Source organism: Triticum dicoccoides, chromosome 5B (genome assembly GCF_002162155.2).
Source record: "Triticum dicoccoides isolate Atlit2015 ecotype Zavitan chromosome 5B, WEW_v2.0, whole genome shotgun sequence".
NCBI classification, from domain to species: Eukaryota; Viridiplantae; Streptophyta; class Magnoliopsida; order Poales; family Poaceae; genus Triticum; species Triticum dicoccoides.
The window spans coordinates 577,051,422-577,070,311 of record NC_041389.1 but is presented as its reverse complement, the minus strand read 5'-3'; positions in this window follow the sequence as shown (position 1 = coordinate 577,070,311).

Sequence of the window (18,890 nt, the reverse complement as noted above, 5' to 3'; positions counted from 1 at the left end):
CGGCCATCTGGCAGTTGGTACCATGATTCGCTCTCCCCGGTGGATGACTCGCCATCTAAATAGACAGCCGTCTCACCATCGGATACCGGTTCAGATTCTGCGCCATGGATGAATCCTACGAACGCGCGCTTCATGGCGGGCTGCACGCTGAGCCGTCTCGATGAGGTCGGTGCAGATGTCCGACTCCGGGCCCGGTTCGCCGATCTTGCCGATGAAAACATGAATTCCTCCGAAGGGGACCCGGTACCCGTACTCGATTAATCCGGCATCGGGGCCCCAGCCTGCGTCGTTGATGTAGAGCTTGCTGCGATGAATCTTGGTCATCCGGCCCACTGTGTATCCCTTGAGTCCTTTGAACTTGCCCTCCAAGAACTTGAAACCATCGTGCGATAGCCCCATGGTGGGCGCCAACTGTCGTGTAATTATCACGTCAGATGTCCTAACGTAAGGACTTAGTCGTGGAGCCATCGCAACGAGATTACCTTAAAGGGGTTAAACCGGACAAAGGACACAGGGAGTTTATACTGGTTTGTCCCCTTGCGGTGAAGGTAAAAGCCTATGATCCAGTTTGTGGTGGAATTGATGGGGTTTCGATGACCAGGGAGTGAATCCGCTTTGCCTGGCTCTCGAGTTGTTGTCTGTTGTCCCTAAACCACTGCCGGGGCATCCCTTTATATACACAGGTTGACGCCCGTCAGTTTATATCGGGGTCCTGGATATGGGGGTATCCAGACATGCCTGCCTGCGGCCTGCGGCGTGGCTCATCAGTGGCACAGTATGGCCCGCCTTCATCAACCCAAGTTCAAGACCCTCGCAAGGGGTCAAGCCTCGCGGGGAGGACGACGCAAGGCCTCCTCAGGGGCGGCCTCACCAGGCAGGCTCGTGAGGAGGCGGAGAGATCAAAGCAAGGAGTACCTCGTGAGGTGCGCATGACGCAAGCCATGACGATCGAGACCAAGAGGGCAACGGCCGGTGCAGTGTCCTTGTTTCCTCTTTGGTGCAAAGGGGGAAAGCACATGCACGGAGTATCAAGGCATCAAGCAAAGGTTTCCGTATTGGTGCAACAAGACCAAGACCAGGAGGATGGCAAGACGGAGGTCACCGTGGAGCCCAAGACGGCGTCATTGATAGTGCCTTTGGCAGTCGAAGACCACCTTTAGTCAGGATAGCTTGTACTGTCTGTCCCCCTTCAAATCCCGCCATTGTGGAATCCCTTCCCGCTCAATATTTGGGAAGAGGACCAAGGCCTCTATATATAGTACTAGCCACCACCATAGAAGGGGACACGCAGAGACGAACCCGACGGATCCACTCAGACCAGAACCAATCACACCAGCACAAGAACGCCACCCCTTGCAAGGTTGTTCTTCCCTTGTACTGTTCCTCATCATCCCAAGAGGAAATCCACACACCACACACTGGAGTAGGGTATTACACCGCAATGGTGGCTTGAACCAGTATAAATATCGTGTCCCTTGTGTTATTCATCTTGTTAGCTTAGAATCGCGGCGAGGTTGTGGGAGTGGATAGGTAAGGAGAAGATCTTCGCGCGCACCCAAGAGTTCGAACCTTAAGGGTTTTGCCGGAACCCGATATCCAACATTTTGCGCGGGGCGTAGGGGTGCGCCGGAATCTTTTCTCCACTAGTCTGCATCCCATCGCTTCATCGCATCCATGCCGGATGCTCACCGAGCTCGCGCCGAGCGTCGGGCTGCCCTCGCCGCCCAAGTCGCCCAGACATCTCACGTAGGTGGGGCTCCTCGTCATTCTCCATCGCCTGCCGCCCACGCCGCCACCGGCCCGTCGGGGAACGAGCAGCAAGCATCTTCGCAGCACCCTTCGGTGCAGCAGGAAGGTCGCACCACCACTACGTCGCTGACCCCAGCTGGCTGGTCATCTCATGCTCGCCGCACCCCCGCGGACGCGCACGCCGCGCTGCTCCTAGCATCTGAGCTCCTGCACTACCTCCCCTTCGACGACCTCTACAAGGAGTGGCTTACTTGCATCGCCAAGCTCGTCTGCGCCGCAGGGGGCTCTCCTGCGCAGTCCCTCTCGCTGCCTCGCCCTCCTTCCTCCATGGGCGATGCGGCTCAGGGGGGTGCCTCCGCCACCTCCTCCCCAAGAAGGCTCCCTGGCTCCAAGGCGCGCGGCTCCTGGGCGCGACCCACCATGTCCGGCGCCCACATGGCAAGAAAGAAGCTGTCAAAAAATCCCTCGGCCTCAAGAGGGCGCTCGCGTGCTCCCCGCACCTGTGCGGCAAGACCGCATCCCTGCGTCAGCATGCCAAGACCCTGCGCTGCCACAGGCGGCAGCGGACGAGAACGATCAAGAGCAGGCCCCGCGTCTGCAAAGAGCTCCGCTGGCCACGGCAGGATGCCGCGCCTTCACCGCCGAGCTGCGTAGCATCGCCTGGCCTGGCAAGTTCAAGCCGGACCTGCCTCCTCGCTACGACGGCACCACTGACCCCGTGGAGTTCCTGCAGCTCTACGAGCTGGGCATCGAGGCGGCAAGTGGAGATGAAAAGGTCATGGTGAAATGGTTTCCCATGGCGCTCAAGGACGGTGCCCGCACCTGGCTCTTGAAACTAACTCCCGGCTCGATCTCCTCTTGGGATGAGATGCGCAGCCGCTTCATCGCCAACTTCCAGGGCACTCGCGACCGCCCTCCGGCCTTGGGTGACCTGCTCCGCATCAAGCAGTAGCCCGGAGAGACTTTGCAGAAGTACATCCAACGCTTCAACAACGCCTGCCTCAAGATTCCCAAGGTAATAGAGGAGTCCATCATCTCAGCGTTCTCCGATGGCGCTCGCATGTCAAGATGAAGGAGCAACTTTCCATTCACGAGGACCCGTGCATGTCTCTGGAGCTGTTCAACCTGGCGACCAAGTCCGCAAGAGCTGAGGAGGGACGCCTCTCCCTCCTCGAGCTTCCAGCTGCTGACCCAGAGGAGAAGAAGGCCAAGGCCAAGGACGTGAAGCGTAAAGGAGCAGCCGTGCTCGCGGCAGAGCCAGACATGAAGCGCGACAGGGACCAGCTGGAGTCGTCCAAGGGTAGCCGATTCTGCGCCTACCACAACCTCTACACCCACAACACCAACGAATGCCAGGAGCTCAGAGCCGTTCGAGAAGGACGCGTTAGTCGACGCCCCGAGTGCAATGACCGGGGCTACGACCGAGGAGGAGGAAGAGGCGGAGGACGATGGGACGACCGAGGCCCTCGCCAGGAGTGGCGTTACCGACCTCGTGACGATCGCTGGCAGGACCAGCCTCGCGAGGGAGCTTGGAGGGATCAGCCTCGCGAGGACCGCCCGCAGGGCAATGCAGGCCTTCCTTTGCTGCCACCACCAAGAAGGAAGGATGACCACCACTAGGACGAGGGGGCTGGGCGCTTCCAGGAGCCACGTGTTGTCGCTTGCATCCTGGGTGGTGCCCAGGCCCGAGCCTCTCAGCGCATCTTCAAGCAGTTTGCTCGTGAGGTGAATGCAGTCCTCCCCAAGCTCGAGACCACACGCCCGCTCAGATGGTCCATGTGCGCCATCACTTTCAGCACAGCAGACCAACTCAAGTGTGCCGCCACAGCTGGCGTCCTCCCAATGCTCTGCTCCCCAGTTATTAGCAATGTGCAAGTTACCAGGACTGTCATTGATGGTGGTGCATGCCTCAATGTCCTATCCGTCGAGATGTTCAACAACCTTCAAGTACCATATGATCATCTCCAGCCTACCAAGCCTTTCTCCGAAGTTACTGACAGCTCCACCACTCCGATAGGGCAGGCGCGCCTCCCCGTCACTTTCGGACAGTGCAACAACTACCGAACCAGGCTCATCGACTTTGATGTCGCCCATATTCGCCTGCCATACAATACCATCCTTGGGTATCTGGCTCCAGCCATGTTCATGGCGGTGACCCACCACGGCTACAAAGTCCTCAAGATGCCAGGAAGCGGTGGAGTCATCACAGTCCCCTGTGAGGAAAAAGATGCGGTGTGCTCGCTTGAGCGCGCCTTTCAAGATGCATCAATTGAAGACCCAGATTGCAAGAGCGAGAACCCTCCTGAGGTTGCTCCCAAGAAGAAGAAAACATCGCCCGGCTCAAGGCCTCTGGAGGTTGGCATTTTCGGAGGAGCCGCATCAAGATCTGCGCCCGAGCAAGGGGCGCCTTCCTCCGTCGCATAGCAAGGCGCGCCTGGTGCCCTCCTCAGGCAGGGCTCGGGGGCTCTCTACTGGAGGGCCTCAGACTTTGCCAAGATCACGAGGGAGGCGCTCGGGCACCACCTGGAGGCGTGCTTCACATCACGTTTCCCTCAGGAAGGCATGGGGGAATGAAGGCCCGACCCACAGGAGTTCATCACCAAGATCACTCAGGAGCTTCAGGAACCAAGAGTCATACGCGGCGATCGCCGCCTGCCTGGTGTAGCTCCCCATCCAGGCGAGGATGGCGGGCTGCGCGTCTGCATCGACTTACTGGGGCTCAACTGAGCCGCGTCTCAGGAGCGCCTATGGCCTTTGCACATGGGACGTTGCAAGGGTCTGCCGCACAGCTACGTTTGCATGCCTTTCGGCCTGCCGAACGTGATTTCTTCTAACCAGCACCATCTGCGGAGCATACTGGTGGCTCAGGAGGCCATGCATCACGAGGTTCTGATGGAGATGGAGGTGGTTCTCAGGAAACCACCTGGGCCCCCAGAGCCTCCCGAGGATCAAGGCTTTGGTGGCTCATGAGGGCCGGCCTCTTCACCATGCATGTTCAGCTACTCCGACACCCCTCCATCCGCAGCGGAATCAGGTGACATCTTCCACGTTCATTTCAGCTGGGAGCGCCCCTAGGGCTGCATCATTCCCAGGTTGCGTGGGTCTGTCCCTGCGGCATGTATCCCTTTTGCTTATGTCTTTAGCTTACCTTGCTAGGGAGCGCCCCTCGGGCTGCATCATCCCCTAAGCCGCTCGGGCCTGACCCAGTGGCATGTACCCCTCCTGCTTTTTATCTAAGCTGATTTGCCTTTCATGCTTAACCTGCCTATGATTATCATCTCCTCGGTTGACACCTACCACTGGAATTGCTCACGCTAGCACGACGCTTGCGCACGGGCCCGTCCCTGCAATGCTGATAAATCTGAGTGGTGGAGCTCTGGCCCACAGCAGCCTCGCAAGCGTCACCTCACCAGGCCCTCAGTGCCCTCACCACTCTCAGAGCAACCAATGGCCGACCGGCAATCATAATGGCAGTCCATGCTTCTCTTGAATTGGTTTGAAGGAACCCACCAAGGTTAGCAGTGGGTGGCACCACGAGCTCTCTCTCTCTTTCTTTCCCATGCGATCCGCTTGTACGTTAAAAGGGGGGCTCCTGAGCATCGTGACTTAGGAGCTCTTACTGGCTCTCCAGCCCTCACCCCCTGGCCTTGTCCATGGCATTGCGACCTCGCATACCAGCGGCGGCTGAGCTCGCTCGAGGGACGGAACCTGAGGACGTAGAGCGCTGAGGAGGACGTGGGGAAGAAAGAAGGAGCTCGCGAGGCCTAACCTAGCTGCATCCCAGCTGCCGACGTCCAGGTCCGGCGCGATGCAATGGAACGACTCCACGCCTTCGAGATAAGTTTCACACCTGCGGTAGCTGATTGATGCGACACAACCCCCCCCCCCACCTAAATGCGGCTCTGCGACGGCAATGTTGCCTTCCTTTCTCTTCTCTTGGCGCCTGCTTGCATGCTAAAGAGGACCTCTTGAGCATCGCGCCTCAGGGGATCTTACTGGACCTCGGGCCGCTCACCTCCTGGCCTTGACCACAGCATCGTGACCTGGCATACCAGCGATGGCTGAAGCCTGCTTGGGGACCGGGACCTGTCAGCGTAGAGCACCGAGTCGTCGCGGGATTAGAGAGGGAAAACCAAGCCAGGACGGGACAAGCATTTGCGCTGTTTTCATAATGAGGATAATATCAACAAAACATATAGCGGACCCTTTACACGCCCCCGCAGGGTATTTTCCTAATTCCTCGAAGGGAACAAAAGACACGACTCCTAAGGAGCCCTAACTACACATGCCTCCATGGCTGGTGCCATCATCAACAGTGGGCCACGGGAGGCCAGCGCCAGCCCATCCAGATCAGCTGCGCCGGCGCCCTGACATAGTCGCCTTGCTCCGGGCGCGACGCGAGCTCGGGGGTATGTAGCTGTCGTTGCTCATCTCCGGAGTCACGAGGAGCTCGAGAGAATCGCTGGACTCCCAAGCATCGCCGCTGCTACCTGAGGAGTCATTGGGGAAGCAATCTGCAGGCCCATCCCTTGCCACGTCGGTGTCTTCAGTACCTCCTCTGGGGTAGCACTCCAGCCGGCGGCCTTCCACGTCGAAGACCTTGAGGGCGCCCCCAGTCTGGCAGACCCGAGCAACCTCGCCCTAGCCTCGGGTCATGAAGACCTTGCCCGGAGCGACGACTTCAACCTCCGCTCCGGTCGCCGGGGTGCCGCAGTCAGCGTGCTGCAGCCAAAGCTCGAGAGGCCCATTATGCTCAATCATTGATCCATTCATGAAACACACTCAAATATTAACTATGCCCAATGTACAAGTTTGATCATAGTGCTCCCTAGTTGGTGCTTTATAAGAGAATATGGACACTCAAATAAAAATAAAAAATTACCTAAAGTAAATTGATAGGCCCTTCGCAGAGGGAAGCAGAGATTTATAGAGGTGTCAGAGCTCAAATCTTAAAGTGAGAGATAAAATATTTGGAGAGGCAAGCTTTTCCCGTCAACGAAAACCACCGAGTAGTTCCCAATACTTTCCATGCTAGATACATCATAGGTAGTTCCCAAACGTAAAATAAAATTTATTCCTTTTCCACCATTCTTTCATAATCCATGGCTAGCCGTATCCATGGGTGCCTTCCATACCAACACTTTCCCAGGAATTTATTATTTGACAACATAAAGTAAAATTCTTTTTCATTTCGGGACTGGGCATCCTTGTTACCGCCACAATCTCGTGCAGTGACAAGTGAATAAACACTGATCTTGAGAATAACACGTCTAGCATGGAAAAATATTGGCCACCCCCTACCACTTCATGAGCGGTACGAGCACACAAAAAGGAAATCCATTTCGAAAATTAGAGTTGGCCCATACAAATTTAATTGGAACGACATGGAAATACCGCATACAGCTAGGTATGGTGGACTCATTTGGCATAACTTTGGGTTCAAGTATTTGGATGCACAAGTACCCACGTAGTACAAATGAAGGATAGCAAATAGATTGAGAAGTGACCAACCAAGAAATAAAAACGAGCATTAAACATAACTAACACCGAATAATGCACCACAAGTAGGATGTAACTTCATCGCATAACTATTGGCTTTCATACTTGCATAGGGAATCTGCTACTTCTTGAGCTTGCATTGATTTTTCCCTTGAAGAGGAAAGGGTGAGGCAACAAAGTAGAGATAAGTAGTTCCCTCAGTTAAGAACCAAGGTGTCAATCCAGTAGGGGGAACAAGCAAATCTCCAATATATGCACCTGCACAAACTAACAAGCACTTGCACTCAACGCAAAAAAGGAGTTGTCAATCCCTTCAAGGTCACTTGCAAGAGTGAGATCTAATAGAGAGATAAAAAACAAATAAAAGTAAATAAAACTTAGCAAGGTATTTTTGGATTTTTGGTTTTATAGATTTGAAAATATATGATGGAAAATAGACCCGGGGGCCATAGGTTTCACTGGAGGCTTCTCCCTTGAAAGAAAACATACGGTGGGTAAACAAATTACGGTCGAGCAATTGATAGAAAAGCACAAAGTTATGATGATATCTAAGGCAATGATCATGAATATAGGCATCACGCCCATGACAAGTAGACCGAAACGATTCTGCATCTACTATTATTACTCCACACATCGACCGACTCCTGCCCGCATCTAGAGTATTAAGTTCATAAGAACAGAGTAACGCTTTAAGCAAGATGACATGATGTAGAGGGATAAACAAAAGCAATATGATATAAACCCCATCTTTTTACCCTTAATGGAAACAATACAATATGTGCCTACCCCTACTATGTCACTGGGTAACAACACCGCAAGATTGAACCCATCACAAAGCACCTCTCCCATTGCAAGAAAAACCAATCTAGTTGGCCAAACCAAATTGATATATAGATCGGAGAGAAATACAAAGTTAACAAATCATACATATAAGAATTCAGAGAAGACTCAAATATTATTCCTAGATAATCTAATCTGATCATAAATCCACAATTCATCGGATCTCGACAAACGCACCAGAAACAAAGATTACATCAAATATATTTCCAAGAACATAGAGGAGAACGTTGTATTGAAGATCAAAGAGAGAGAAGAAGCCATCTAGCTACTAGCTATGGACCCGCAGGTCTGTAGTAAACTACTCACACATCATCGGTAGGGCAGCAAGGTTGATGTAGAGGCCCTTCATGATTGAATCCTCCTCCGGAAGATTGCCGTAAAATGCCACAAGATGGGATCTCACAGGAACAGAGGCTTGCGGCGGCTGTTGGGGTCAAAACCGGTAGATCTCGGGTAGGGGGTCCCAAGCTGTGTGTCTTAGGATCGATGGTAACATGAACATGGGATTTTACCCAGCTTCAGGCTCTATTGAAGAGATAATACCCTACATGCTGCTTGATTGACTTTAATGAGTATAGGGGTTACAAGAGTTGATCTACCTCGAGATCATATGTTGTGGTATAAACCCTAGAGGTATGATGAGTAATGTCATAATCTATCGACTAGCCAGGCCTCGATTTATATAATGTACCAGAGGCCTAGGATAAAAAGAGTCCTAGTCGAATACGCCGGTGGAGAGGAGTCCTTGTCTTGATCACCAACTCTTGTAGATTCTTCCTTGTGTATACTTCGGCTATCCGAACTGGCCCATGAGTAAATGGCCATGGGGGTCCTCGGCCCAATCCAACTGATTGGGAGACGACGTGGTGAGTACCCCGTAGTCCAGGACACCGTCAGTAGCCCCCTGAACCGGTCTTCAAGTTGGGGACGCTCCTCGATTCTTCCGAACTGTTCTTCATCTTCGGTCGTCGGTCTTGAAAACTGGTTCAACAAATCTTCTTATCTTCAATCTTGAGGATTGCCGAAGCAAATCTGAAGAGTTTACATGTCGGGTATCCGAGGAGCCCCTTTAAGGTAACGACTTTTATCAATGCCTTGTTATTTTTACACCCACCTTGGGATTGAAGTTATTCCCGGGCGGCGGTGCCCTCTTGCATACGAGCTCCAACGCGGAACTGCATTCGAGGTATCTTTTGCAGCCGAGCACCAACACCGGACTGTATCCGAGCTCCATCGCCAGACTTTATTTGAGGTGCCATAGATCACCTTGGTTCAAAAAAGATGAAGAAGTTTAGCCCAGCGTAATGCCGGAAATGCCCTCTATGGAAACAGCCACTGGCACCCCAGCTTTATGCAGGACTGATTCCGAGGTGGTGCACCACCCCGACTACGGGCTGATTGTTTGCGGATTTTATTTCCAATTGATGCAATTTACTTACTGACGAGATATGTAGCCAGTAGCCCTCAAGGTGTTTGTGTGGGCCTAAAATTCCGAGATGCACTTTAGAGAAGATAGTGTTCGATGGATGGACCCTTGAGAGAGGGTTTTGAGAAGTCGCCGTAATATACTAGCTTGATGCCGGATAGGTCCATATGGAACCTATTGTTGTTCGAAGACGCGTTTACGCATAGTTCGGTCAAGCCGAACCCTGAGTACTTTGAATTTTCTGCATTGAACAGGCATTGCAGTAGCCCCCGAGACACTGGTCGAGTGGCAACACCAGATCAGGGGATCGATGTGCCCCTTTAATATTTGTAAATAATAATCCCGAAGCCCAGTAGCCCCCGAGCCTTAATACGGGCACGGGTGGCCGAATTAAGGATCGATATCCATAGTAAAATTACAAATTATGTGTAATGACTCTATGTATGCAACTACTTTACATCATTAATGTTCGGATCTGCACTGTACAAAACTTTGTTGACCGACCATTGGCTTCAACCTCTTTGGCCAGTAGCCGAGGAGTTTTTTCCTACTTTATAAAGCCGTTATAAGGGCAAAGATTTATGGAAAACAAGGCAATCCGGCCATACAGTTTTATAAACAAAGGTACCCGGAGAGATATGTTAAAATAGTCCCGCTATCGGTTCCTTTCTTTGGGCCATCATACTTATCATGATCATGAAACCTCACCTCCAGTCAATATGGGAGGAAAATATTGAGTATTTAGTTCGGGGAAAGTTCCCGAACTCTATGTTATTAATGAACCAAAATTTTCACTTCCCTCATTGCCGACCAATGTGATCCTTTAAGACTGCTAGCTTTCGGCTTCACCCAGTCTGAGGTACTAACTCAAATGACCCGGTAGTAACAATCACAGAGGTGCTCCCTTTACCACCTAGCCGAACAATCGGGAACGTAGGGGTAAGCACTGGAGCTAGGCAACCTAGCTTGGCGAAAATCTTAAGTCAAATTCATGCATTTTATGGCTTTATAACAATGATGACGGAAGGTGGCCCATGTATATTAAATACAAATGTTGATTATATGTTTATTTTGACTCCGTCGTGATAGTTAATCAGTTCAAAGTGGCCCATCGTCGGCTTCTACCCCTTTGTAGATACTATGCAGGATGTTTCCGCAATAACAAGACAACCCTTAGCCGACGTCTCAGTGCCTGAAGGTGGTTGTGTTAGCAGAAACGAGGCAATCAGATATGCGGGCTTTATAACTTTCACTTAGTCATAGGAGCTTTAAACTGGGGAAGCTAGCTACGAGCCCCCGGTTAGTGTCCGGCGACAGCCGATGTCAAGCCGTAAACACTTTGGCCAATGTTATGAACGACCCATCATTTAACATAGTCATTGGATCGCTGGCCAGTTTACGCTTATTATGACAGTCAGTTTTCGGCTTTCTTCACTAAGGTGCTTAACCATGCGAGCTGGAAGCACAATCACAGTGGTTCTCCCTTTGCACACCTAGCCGAACAAAGCGGAACGTAGGAGGCAAGCACAGGAGCCGGGCAACCCAACTATTGACTGAAGACACAATTTGAAACCGATGCATATATAGCAATATACGAGAATGTTTTTGCCGAATCTCTAAAGGTGTCCGACATTGCACTGCGAGACTTATGCTGGAAACACACAAATAGCTTAAAAGCGCCATAAGTTTGGAAAACCAAATAACTTCAGTAAAAACTTGACGTCCGAACAAGATCAAGTGTTCAGGACCAATCCGAGAATTGGACAAAAAAATGTGCTTCTGTCGTGCTGTGACATGACACATCCGATATCAAGACATCACGCAAGTCAGCCTACGGCTTCATGCTCCTTATCCCAAAGGCGGAGTACTTCTCCGAGACCAGTTTAGCAAACTAAACTCGAGCGGCTTTTAGAGAGAAGATAGGCTATTTGGCTATTGACCATACACTCGAGTCGAAAAAGGAGCGGTAGGAAAAGACTTTGCAATGACCAAGAAGAAAACACACTTATTATAAAACGGCTCATGTAAATTTAAGAGCCCCCAAGTGATTCGGGTAAAATAATTTTATGTATAATGATTGTACGTACCTAAGTACTAATATCATATATGTGTTCACCCGACTATAGACGCGTCTTAACCGACCGTCGACTTCTCCCTCTTCGGTCGAGGGCCAAAAAGTGTTATGTACTCCACCTGTCGAGAATATCGACGGTGTTTCCGAGAACCAGGCAATCAGGCCATAAGGCTGTAACAGACAAAGCACACTCATGGAACTTATGCTATATTACTGATGAAGTGTAAGAAGCATCTTTGAAGAAAATAGTACCCCCCCCGATACCTTTCTTCGGTTGCTCATTATTACTATGAGACTTGTGCAACAGATTTTTTGTATTCAGTAGTTCTGTTGTGTGCCGACCATGATTGAAAACAATAAGAGCGCTAGCTTTCGGCTTCACCCAGTCTGAGGTCCGAGCTCGGATGACCCGATCGTGACAATCACAGAGGTGCTCCCATTACTCCCTAGCCGAACACTAGGGAATGTAGGGGTAAACACAGGAGAAAGGCAACCCAGCTTGCGGAACACTTAAGTAAACATGGTGCATATTGGGGCGTAATACACGAACAAGGAACGAAGCCATACAAGTATAATCATATGCAAGAGGAAAGGCTTCATAAAGGAAGCCCCCGAATAAATGGGGTATTTGAATTTGTGGGTCACAAATAAAGTTTTGACAATGAATTTTTTCACAAAGAATTTTTTGCCAAAAAAGTATAATGCTTGGTCAAACCGAACAAAATTTAAAACTGAAAGTTTTTGAGCATGAAAGCGACTTAGCTCGTTAATGTGTTCGGCATTGACGACGCGGTCCGAGCTTGATGCGGGACACGATTCCATCCCCAAAGCCGGAGTTGAGGTGGTGGAGCGAAGAGCACGACACTCCGAAGTGGTGACATAACACGTTACATTGGCTTGCCGAAGTGACCGCGTGACGCACTCGAATTCGATCACCTACACTTATAAAATAGTGCGGTCCGAAGAAAGGTTACTCCCAAAATTGTGACTCGATCCACACACCCATTGCATGGTGGGTGATGAAGCGATTGCATGGCCATGCTGGCAAAGGTTGGCTCGCCGAGGTAAAGCCCGTGGTCCAGCTCATGTGATGAAGCTGGTCGGCTGGTGACACTGAAGTCTGCGGAGTAGGTCGATGAAGGGATGACGAAGCCCCCAGTCCAGACAAGGAGACGGAGCAGGTCGGTAAGGAGATGTTGCAGCTGCCATGTTAGTCGAGGTGTTGAAGTAGTTTGGTGTGATAGACATCGGTTCGATGAAGGAATGGTTCGGCCATGCCGATGCAGGTTGTAACTTGTGACGTGGTCAATGCTGGCTTGATGAAGTGATCGGGCGGTGATGCCGGTGTGCCCGCTCCGTGTGATCCGTGGGGCGGAGATGTTGCTGACGATTTATCCTTCGCGATGTCGAACTCTTGTTTGACTTGCCGAGATGATGATCCAAAGAAAGTGAGCTCGGCTCAACAACACGATGACGTGTCTAGCGCAGGTCGGCATCGGTAGAGCAATATTGCTGGGCTGGTTTGACACTGGCGCGATGGTGAAGAATATATTGGAAAAGACTTTAAAATTAGTGGGATGTGTGTGGTAATAAAACACAATGCCCCATACAAAACTTCCGTCAAAATGGATGTCCGAAATCCCGTTCATAAAAAATATGAATTCGGGTCGGATTAGTTCTCGCGTAGAAAACAGATTCAAAAAGTGATGCACTAATCGGAAGGTTCCCAGAGTTTGGATGGTCAAATCAAGCTGAAATTTTGGGGGGGGGGGGTAGATATGGGAATTCCACAACAGATGAAAGGTTGGATCTTCCAAAGGACCTCCGAGCTGTGCTCTGGAGACCATGCTCTAAACTCGTCTAGATTCTCGTCCATATTTCACAGGCCTCCGGTATATCGTGGATTGCTAGAGATTCCTCCATCCGAAGTCGATGAAATTTTCCAGGGTTGTAGCAGACTCAATTCCGCACAATTCCACCAAAGCGATCATTAAAACGAAACTTCAGGAGGCGGCGGCGGCAGATACAAATTCCTGTCCAAAAAAACAGCACGGTCACCCGAGGGCAATGTTGACGTTGAGCCCCTAAGCTCCATGGACGATTCGTCCATGATCTTGATAGATATCGGAGTTGATGTTGATGAAGGACCTCATCCGAACATGAAGATCGGTAGGTAGGGTGCAGTCCTCGGTCAAAACAAGGTGACCAGTCCATCCGGTGACGAAGAAGCCGATGTCGCAGTTGATCTGCAGTCGAGCCATTGATCCTTTGCCAGTCACACACCAGAACTCTCAATGAAAGCACCATTGTCGGTGTCAAAATCGGCAGATCTAAGGTAGGGGTCCCAAGCTGTGTGTCTTAGGATTGATGGTAACATGAACACAGGATTTTACCCAGCTTCGGGCTCTCTTGAATAGATAATTCCCTACATGCTGCTTGATTGAATTTAATGAGTATAGGGGCTACAAGAGTTGATCTACCTCGAGATTATATGTTGTGGTCTAAACCCTAGAGGTATGATGAGTAATTTCATTATCTATCGACTAGCCTGGCCTCGGTTTATATAATGTACCAGAGGCCTAGGATAACAAGAGTCCTAGTCGAATACGCCGGTGGAGAGGAGTCCTTGTCTTTACCTCCAAGTCTTCTAGAATCTTCCTTGTGTATACTTTGGCTATCCAAACTGACCCATGAGTAAACGGCCATGGGGTTCCTCGGCCCAATCCAACTGATTGGGAAACGACATGGTGAGTACCCCGTAGTTCAGGACACCATCAGTAGCCCCCTGAACCGGTCTTCAAGTTGGGGACTGAGAGAGTCCCGGATTAGGGGATGTCCGGATGGCCGGACTATGACCTTTGGCCGGACTCCTGGACTATGAAGATACAAGATTGAAGACTTCGTCCCGTGTCCGGATGGGACTTTCCTTGGTGTTGAAGGCAAGCTTGGCGATACGGATATGTAGACCTCCTCCCATTGTAACCGACTCTGTGTAACCCTAGCCCTCTCCGGTGTCTATATAAACTGGAGGGTTTTAGTCCGTAGGACGAACAACAATCATACCATAGGCTAGCTTCTAGGGTTTAGCCTCTCTGATCTCGTGGTAGATCTACTCTTGTACTACCCATATCATCAATATTAATCAAGCAGGAGTAGGGTTTTACCTCCATCGAGAGGGCCCGAACCTGGGTAAAAACATCATGTCCCTTGTGTCCTATTACCATCCGCCTAGACGCACAGTTCGGGACCCCCTACCCGAGATCTGCCAGTTTTGACACCGACATTGGTGCTTTCATTGAGGGTTCCTCTGTGTCGTCATCTTTAGGCCCGATGGCTCCTCCGATCATCAACAACGATGCGGTCTAGGGTGAGACTTTTCTCCCCGGACAGATCTTCATATTCGGCGGCTTTGCACTGCGGGCTAATTCGTTTGGCCATCTGGAGCAAATCGAAAGCTACGCCCCTGGCCATCAGGTCAGATTTGGAAGTTTGAACTACACGGCCGACATCCGAGGGGACTTAATCTTCGACGGATACGAGCCACAACGGAGCGCGCCGCACTGTCACGACGGGCATGATCTAGCTCTGCCGCCGAACAGTGCCCCGGAGGCCGCCCCAGTGTCCGCTCCGACCTTTCGCTCGGAGCCGACTCCGCCAATCGAGGACGAATGGTTGGACACCGCCTCAGGGGCTGCAATCTCTACGGCGATCGAGCAGAATACCAGCCCTGTCCTTTGCGAAACTCGTGACTCCAAGGTGCCAGACTCCTTTCCGGACTCCGAACTTTCCGCACCCCTGCCGATCGAACCCAATTGGGCGCCGATCATGGAGTTCACCACCGCAGACATCTTTCAGCACTCACCCTTTGGCGACATCCTGAACTCACTAAAGTCTCTCTCTTTATCAGGAAAGCCCTGGCCAGACTACGGCCAGCAAGGTTGGGATGCGGACGACGAAGAAATTCAAAGCCCACCCACCACCCACTTCGTAGCCTCTTTTGATGATTTAACCGACATGCTCGACTTCGACTCCAACGACATCGATGGTATGGACGACGATGCAGGAGACGACCAAGAACCAACGCCTATAGGGCACTGGACAACCACCTCATCCCATGATGTATACATGGTGGACACACCTAAAAGAAACGACGACGATGAACAAAGGGGCGCAATGAGGGATCCTTCCCTTGAGAAGCAATCAAAGCGGCGGCGTAAGTGCCGTGCCAAACCACACCTCGACAGAGACCCAGCCATAGAGCAGGGCGAACTGGCGGACGACGAACATGCCGTCGAGCAACCGTCCGAACAGGGCAACTTGGATAAACAAACCAAACAACCCATCCCCGGCAAAGATAATAGTCCGGACGACCTCACGCCGGACAAGTTGCTGGAGCAGAAGAACCTCCACAAAAGGCTCATCACCACTGCGCATAGCCTGAAAAAGCAGAAGCGGAAGCTCAAAACAGCGGAAGATGCACTCAAAATCAGATGGGGCAAAGTACTCAACACCGCAGACAAATACGGCGTCAGTCACCACACAAAGAGCTATCCGAAGCGAAAATTACTGCTGGAATTTGATGAGGAGGCCTTAGAGCCCCCGCAGTCAAAAAATAAGGAAGCCACTAGGTCGAATAAACGACCCTATGGCCAACATAGAGCGTCAAAGCGCACATCACTCAAGCCGGCACACAATCCGCACAAGGATTCGCATCAAAAGGACGGCCCAGCCAGATCTATCTACGGGCCAAGAAAGCAAGCTCTAGTAAGCAATGCAACGTAACAAATATCCAAACATCGCGGCACACCCAAATATCGGGGCGCCGCACACCCCCTATGTTTCACCGACGAGGTGCTGGACCATGAATTTCCAGCGGGATTCAAGCCCGTAAACATAGAGGCATACGATGGAACAACAAACCCTAGAGTCTGGATTGAGGATTATATCCTCCACATACACATGGCTAGAGGAGATGACCTCCACACCATAAAATACTTACCCCTCAAGCTCAAAGGGCCAGCCAGGCATTGGCGTAAAAGCCTTCCTGAAAACACCATCGGAAGTTGGGAAGAGCTCGAGGATGCTTTTCGGGATAATTTTCAAGGGACCTATGTCCGACCTCCGGATGCAGACGATCTAAGTCATAAAACTCAACAACCTGGAGAGTCAGCCCGGAAACTCTCGAACATATTTCTTACTAAAAAGAACCAGATAGTCGACTGTCCGGACACCGAAGCCCTAGCAGCTTTCAAACACAGCCTTCAAGATGAATGGCTCGCCAGACACCACGGCCAAGAAAAGCCAAGGAGAATGGCCGCATTGACAAGCCTCATGACCCGCTTTTGCGCAGGAGAGGATAGCTGGTTGGCAAGAAGCAGCACCAGCGGCCCAAGTACATCCGAAGTTAGGGATGGAAACGGGAAACCGCGCCGTAGTAAGGACCAGCGCCGGATCAAGGGAAAAAGCCCGAAGAGCACGACAGTCAATGCCGGATTCAAAAGCTCTTGGCAGAATCAGAAAAATCTACCCCTCAAGGATAACAGGGACGAGCTATCTATCCTTAACAAAATCTTGGACAAAATATGCCAAATCCATAGTACTCCCGGGAAGCCTGCAAACCATACCCACAGAGATTGTTGGGTCTTCAAGCAATCCGACAAAATCAACACCGAACACAAGGGGCTCGACATACCAAGCGAGGACGACGATGAACCCCACAAGCAGAGCAACGGAGAACAAAAGAAGTTCCCACAACAAGTCAAAACAGTAAACTCAATTCACGTGACAAAAGGGAAAAACAGAGTGGCACCTATAGAGATATGCGCCATACGGCCTGTCCCAGAGAAGTACCGCCACTGGTTGTTACAACCAATCATCTTCGACCATCATGGTTACTCTAGAAGTATCCGGAACGCAGGTTGGACAGCCTTGATATTAGATCAGATAATTGACGGACTCCACTTTACACAAGTCCTAATGGACGATGGCAGTGGTCTAAACCTGCTATATTAGGACACCATCCGCAAAATGGGGATAAACCCAACAAAAATTCACCATGGCAACACTTCCTTTCAAGGGGTAACGCCAGGTCCAGATACCCATTGTACGGGTTCTCTTCGGTTGGAAGTTATGTTCGGCTCCCCCGACAACTTCCGCCGCGAAAAGCTAACCTTCCACATCGCCCCATTCGCAAGTAGCTATCAAGCACTACTGGGACGCGAAGCTTTCGCACGCTTTAACGCAATACCACATTATGATCCCTTACGCTTAAAATGCCCAGTCCGCGAGGCATCATCTTATTAAAGGGAAATATCGAGTGTTCCTCGAGCGCAGAAAACTGTGCGGCTGCCTCGACAGCCACACACTAAACCGGCTTCATCAATCAAAGTACCTAGACATGTCGTTCAGACCCCGGACTTGGCTAGACGAGTCCGGCGTAAACATACAAGGGCTTACTAGCCGCATACCCCCGCACAAGGGGCTCCGCGCGTTTACACCACGAGACAATAAAGCTCAATTCTACCCATTTTTTGAATTATAATTTGTTTATTTAATATAACATAGATTTTCGCACGATCTTTTTCAACTAAGTTCCTCTCTTTTTTACAGATGAACACCGTGCTACACCCGTCCACGATACGGCACAACGGAGACACAGGCGCAGACGTGAAGTAGGGACTCGTTCCAAGGATTCTTTTCTGATTAAGACCCTACGTAAACCTTTTTTACTGTCTCTTGTTGATACACATCCCCCAATTTTCTTGTTATAACCGAGGAGGAGGCTGGCGTCTTGGCATGTGGCCACGTCAGAAATTTGCGCGTACCTGGACACCAGGGGCTTCTTACCATGGGTGTGGTTCAGCCCGTTTTCAGAAAGACCGAATGCCTTAGGGAGTGTTTGGCGTCGCGAGTTAGGCCTTATATGCATCAGCTCAGAATCATGTCTTTGGTCAAACGTTGGGTTTGCCCAGCTCCTGTGTTTTGCTGCCTTACATTCCGCTCTATCAGCTAAGGCGGCACCAGGAGAACTACTATGATTATGCCCCGGTTCGGCCAGGCGAGCACCTTAGTAGAGAAAGCCGAGAACTGACTGTCATGATATAGCGTGAGACTGGTCAACCACTCGATGACCCGCCGGAATCTTTAGGATTCCTCCGCATTAACGAAGGGCCGTTTCCCGGCCAGTCACACACGCGCCCCGAATTCGGGTGAGCGCGGTGCCCCAGGGGCTATATCGTAGCCCCACTATCAAACTCCTATGGCTAAGTGAAAGTGATAAAGCATTATAGTCCGGTTGCCTCG